Here is a 6,182-nt window from a genome sequence, read left to right on the forward strand (position 1 = left end):
GAAACACAATCTGTTCTTCCAGCCATGACACGTTCTCTCTTAATACACCGACTGGCCGAATAAAGGCACCAGAGAAACACCCAGCTGGCTGGCTGCGCTCTCAAGGACAAAAGGACGCGATGAACTTGCTTTTAAAATACAATAAACCCAGTGCCATCGGCGGGACTTTCTTGGGACCAACGCTGTTATGGTACGGTTCTGCTGGCTTCACTGGAATCTTTCCCAAGAAGAATTTGGTTCACAATATTTTTCAAATAGGCAAGTCAAAAGCTTAAGCAAATTTCTGGAAGAGCCACCATCCTTTCTGCGGCGCCTCTGAACTGTGTACACATGCAATTCAGGTAGTTAAAGCGCCAGAAACTCTGTATGTCTTAAACTAAGCAGCAGCATTGTAAAGAAGCGATGGTTAAGGACGTTAGACCCTTGGCACTCGGACTACGCAGCACGCGCCCATACGCGTGTTACCATTACACGGCAACGTCCTTCACACAATATCCACTCTCTCGGTCTCTGGCTTGGAGCCCTTGTCCCAAAACCCATCCCTCTCCATTTTCTGCTGCTCCCGACACTCTCACGCCTCTGGTTTGCACTTCATCCCTCAGCTTCTCCCTCCTCTCCCTCCTGCTCCTTTCACCTTCTCCCTCTCTGGCCACGAGTCTCCAGCGCGAGCCCACCAACCCACGCAAACGTAGCCCACAAGCAGAGCAGCAAGCGCAGTAACTCGGCAGCAAGGTCACGGTTCCCACATTAGAGGGGAAATCCTGGCCCAAAGGAAGCCGCCAAAACTGTGGGATTTCTGCCAAGGGGACGACTGGCCCCTGGCAAGGTCCGGACAGCGGGGGACAGGGGAGGGAGGCTGTTCCCAGCCGATCCCAGGGGTGCAAACGAAACCAACATCACGATCCTGCAAGTTCTTCTCAGGCACGGCGCCCATGGGTGCTACCTGGTCTCCAAGGAAAAATCACTGAGATGGTGAACGAGGTCGGCCTGACCGCAGCATCCTTCCCACGTCACACCTACTCGGCACACCACACAATCTGTGACGGTGACACAAGAACTAGTAACGTGCTTTAAGGTACAGGTGGGAGTGACGCAGTGTCAATGAACTTCGGGAGTGCGTTCCTGCGAAATCTCCTGAAGAGAATTCATCCCTTTGGGGCAAACACCAGGATTATTACTCCGAGTTCTGTATTCGTACCTGTTGTGGATAAAAGCTAAATAAAAAACCATGCAATAATGAGAAATAGTCCCTTTCAGGTTTGTACAGCAACTACTTTATTATTTTCAAATGCAAATGTTTGCATTGTTTGCTATTTTACAATTTTACAAACTAGGTATAAAAGACCATAAATAAATGACATAAGTTATGTGTACCTAAAATCCATGGAGGGGGAAAAAAATTACAAATTAAAACAAAATAGAAAAATCTCTATATCTAACCCAGAGATCGTTCAAATGCACGAACCAAGAAATGCTGTTAGATCATTTCAGTATGAACTAAATTATAATATGCCTCATACATTCTAATTTTAACCACAGTCCTTGCATATTCCAACATACTTGCAGTGATACAAAAAAATAAATGCACTCTCTTTTTATTTGTCTGATTAGTATTTCAGATTTTTTTTTTTTTTTCTGGTTATGAAAATGTCACATAAAAGAAAAATACTGCTTTTTAAGTCCCGTTTACTGGTTACTTACCAGCCTTTTGTATTTTATACATATATATTTTTAATACATAAGATCCATCACAAAGTTAGTACAGCAAGAAACCCGGACAAACATCAACCAGTGGTGCGTGAGCAGGACAAATTCTTAACAAACAGAGGCTTATCATGCGAGAGACAGTCCTGGTGGTGGCCTCTTCCCTAACGGGAAGCAGCGCCGCAGCCCTCGCTTTCCTTTCGTCCCCAGCTCCGTCCGGAGCAGCCACCGCCGTAGGTGGCCCGTGTCCGCTGCTCCTCCGCCAGAGCCGGCAGCATTACGGCTAACGAAGAACTCGGAGGGTCAGCGAGGAGGGAAAAGAGGAGGAAGCAGGAGCAACTTCGGGACACCACTTTACGGCTCTGGTCGAGGCTGCGCTCTCTTTTAACGCAGCGCAGCCGGCTTTCCCCACGTCTGCCGGAGCGACCCCCTGTCCGGCGGCAGTTCGCTGTGCTGCACGGGGTACCGCGGCCGACGCCAGCCCCCCGCGGCCAGGAAGCAAGCGGGGAGCATCACCTGCCCCGCTCCAAATACCCAGCGGCCGTACGTTCCCTGGGCTCTAGCGCCCAGCTCCACTCAGAAACCAGCTCACACGACATTGACAGCGAATTCTCCAAACACGGAAAGCTTTTCTAGGCAGTACCAGTAAGTCGCAGCACTGCTCCTCGGGCCACGGAAGAGTGCCTTCTACTGCACTTCACCAGCTCTTCTTCACCCGCACGAGGAACAGGACACGTTTCACAGCCCTCCTGCTAACTACCGTAACCTTACAGGTCTTGTTGCATTTTTGTTCCTTAACTGCGCTGGGAGCAAGTGTTTTGATTATTACGTTACAAGATTTCACAGCTTGCACACAGAGCAGGGTGCTTCCGTGAATGGGAGAATTGCATATATTTGTTCGCATTCAACAAGTCTTTAAAATCCTAGTTTTGCAGGTAAAAAAGGCTACTTAAGAATTCAGTCCAGGGTTCCCAGTGGGTGGATACGCAGGTGTTGCCTCCATCACCTCGCCATTGAGAAACTGGTTGATCTCCATCATGAACAGGGCATTAGTACGAATAAACAACACTTATGAAAATCTTTAGCACCCTTATGGATCCTGTAATCCACAACTCCAAAACTAACTGGAAATTGCCCGTTTCAGGCTGCAGAACTACTCATTAAGGTTAGCGTGGCAGCTAAAAAATACACTTATAGATACAGAAATTTAAACATCTTTTAATGTGTGTGTTCTTGCTACCATTGCAGACACGAGCTATTGGCCTGCTCTCATATGACAGGGGACTCCTGCGCTTCTGGAGATGTTTTCAGCACGTTCACAGGCAGTTCTACACACGAGGCGACTCGCACGCAAACACACGCACACAAGCACACACATGCACCTTTCAGAGGAGATAATAATCCATTATCCATTCAAGGAAAAAAAAATATATTTAGATCACTGCAATGGCACGTTTTGTGTAAAATGTCACTTCAGCAACGTATATCGGCAGCTCACAGGGACTGGGTTCTTTGCTGCGGCACCTGGCCTGGCGTCCATGGTACGACGTGTAGTGCTCCGTCACCTGCATTCGTCCGAGATGCAGCAGTGACAGCCAGGGGGATGAGGAGAGAAAATAACAAAATACATAAATAAAACCGAAGGTAGGAAGAGAAAGCAGAAGGGGAGGAAAAAAAAAAAATCCAGAAGTCTGCAGGGCTTTGATACAGTACATTCCTCAGGTGACAAGTGGGTGCTGAGTCTTATCGAGTCAGTTATCTCTCAATGAAGAAAAAAACCGGGGTGGGTGGCAAGGAAAAAAAAAGAGAAAGTAAAAGTCACGCTCTCTTCAGGGACCGATGACTGTTCAGCGTGTGTTTTCCAGAATCAGTGCTAGGGAAGACGCAACTGTGGATCCAGAAGGCTTCACATCTAGTCTATGGTCCTCCATGGTCAATATGATCAATAGGACGGGCTATGAGGCCGTGAAAGCAAAACCTAATTTCCCTGCACAAAAAGAAAACACAAATGTATTAAACAACATGCAACAAGACAGACACCCACACCTGCCCGCATGCCTCCTCTTAGGTTTCCCAGCAGGAGCACTGCTGTAGGTAGCCAGCCCCTCCTCGGCTGGTGCAATTGCTGATTCACACCAAAGGAAAAGACCTGAACTCATCTCTGCCCTGGTGAAGAGGTGACATGGCAGCAGGCTCATGGAATTAAACCTCTCCCCAGAGAGCGGAGGAGGATTTCCTGAAGGACAGAGGAGAAAGGAGGAAGAGATGCAATTCTTGCACAGAAGGGTGGCTGCACGGCAAACGCAGGAGGCTGCAGCGCATTGCCACGCTCTCGCCGGCCGGTTCGGCCGCCTTGGGCCAGCGAGACAGATAGAACCAGCAGTTCTCCAAGGGCGAGAACCCTTTGCCTTCCTTGCCCCTTGTCTTTCCCTCACACTATTTCAAAGTCTTGCTTCCATGAGATATCTTATAAACAGGTACGGAATCAACATATATATTTGTACGTGCCACCTGCTTTTTTTTTTAATCTGCTCTCCTCCAGCTAAAATCACGTTCAAGTGGATGCGCCCTCGCTGGCCACACTTCATCACGGGGAACACAACCACCCGTGGCAGCTCTGAAAGCCTGGCACCTGCCCTGCCCTCACTGTTTTCGTTCTACAGGGGGACAGTTTTTCATGTTGTGTGGCAAATATTGGAGTGTTTTGAATTACCGTTGCTACACTCCAAGAAAGCAATTTTACAAACTGGCCAGAAAACTGGGTGTATTTTGTTTTTACGTAAAAAGACAATCTCAACGGAATGCAACAGATTCAGAGCAAGCGGAAACTTAAAGTATCTCTGCACTTAAGAAGCAAAAGAATTCTTCCTGCTGAAAAAATGAAAGTGCAAGTATCAGGTCTTTAAATTGAGTAACCACTTCTTACGTTGCCTGGCAAAATGACATTAAAACATGCTGGTTTAAGTAGTTTTTTTAAAAGAAAACTTAAATTTCTTGAAATGGAAAAGCTTTTCTAAGTAATACTGCAGAACAGTTTCTACTAAGCTGTCATGACTTGACAGGACCCAAATTTAGCATCCCATATTCTGAACAAGTTGTTTTCTGAGGAAGTTGGGGGTGAGGGCGAGTTAGTGGTTAAAATCAGCAAGCTATTGTTGAAAGTGACAAAAAGTGATGTGAGTGACAATACGGTAAATATGACTTGTCCAAGTGAGTAAGCTCTTTCGGATTTAGAATAAATGCAATTATTAAAAAAATCTGACATATAAAGCCACAAAATCATTTCTGAATTTGCTGTCAGGTGTGGAGTGGGACCAAAATGTTACAGACCGAAGAACCAGTCTTAGCGCCATCAAAATATCAATCTCACCTTTCTGACACTGTGCCTGGCACAGCGTCTGTTCTAGAGGATGTGTCATGAAAATCCTCCTCCTACCCAGCGCAGCATAAGTGGGCCTGATCCTGTCTCTTTTCTAAGGTCATCTCATCACTTTAGTCCTCAAAAGGACTTTAAAAGGAATCTAATTTAGACGCTGTGTTCAGAAAGAGTAATAAAAGCTTCAATATAAATAAAATACGAGCCTAAACGTGTTCAGAGCTTTACCGGATAAAGCTTTATCCGATGTGACCCAATGAGGACAACCACATTCCTATAGCAGTCACCCGCACCAAGCAACCCAGGGGATGCTTTCAGTCACTCAACTCTCTATTTCTCAAGAGGAGTTGGAGGGCAGCTTTTCAAGCAGGTTGTGCTCCATCTTGTTTGCCATACCTGCAGAGGGGTGCTTAGACCTTAACCATGCAGCCTACACCTGGCTCTCACACCCACAGCTGCCTTGAGAATCCAGCCTATGGGGCTGGTTTCAAAAGTGAATTTGGTTCCCACAGCCGGATCACCGTGTCTGAGGCGTAACACTGCTGCAGAACACAGAGCTATCACCGTGCCCGACACCCGAACCGTGCAAAACCAGGAAGGCTGCATGCACAACCCCGTTTCCTTCTGCTCCCCCTCCCTTGAGACCACTGACACAGCAACTGAGACTGACCCTTCTAAAACACAAATACTGGTTCTACTGTTGTTCGTGACAGGGCAGGAAAAGTCCGTGGGTCTTCTTGGTGCATTTACGAGTACTTTTACGAGGTTATTCTTACTTTCTATGGGATCCATACGGGCAGGGTTTTCCACCCAAAAAATAAGGGCATCCCTACCGCTCTCGGTGCAAAGTGGGGTCAGGCTCTTAGCACTGAACTGAGTGAGCCCCAAGACACACTCCTACACCTTGTCTGCACATCCTAACACGCAACAGCTTGAGAGCAAGACCGGGTTTTGAAACAGAGCGATTTTCACTGTCATCAAATAGAGCAAACAATGGGAAACACTAAGCAATTAGTCTGGGAAACCAGCACACGTTCATACAAACCAGTTGGGAACCACAAGTAATACATACTACAGCACTTCCCCCCCCCCCCCCCGGCCA

The sequence above is a fragment of the Pygoscelis adeliae genome, unplaced genomic scaffold, assembly GCF_000699105.1.
Source record: "Pygoscelis adeliae isolate BGI_AS28 unplaced genomic scaffold, ASM69910v1 Scaffold155, whole genome shotgun sequence".
Lineage (NCBI taxonomy): Eukaryota > Metazoa > Chordata > Aves > Sphenisciformes > Spheniscidae > Pygoscelis > Pygoscelis adeliae.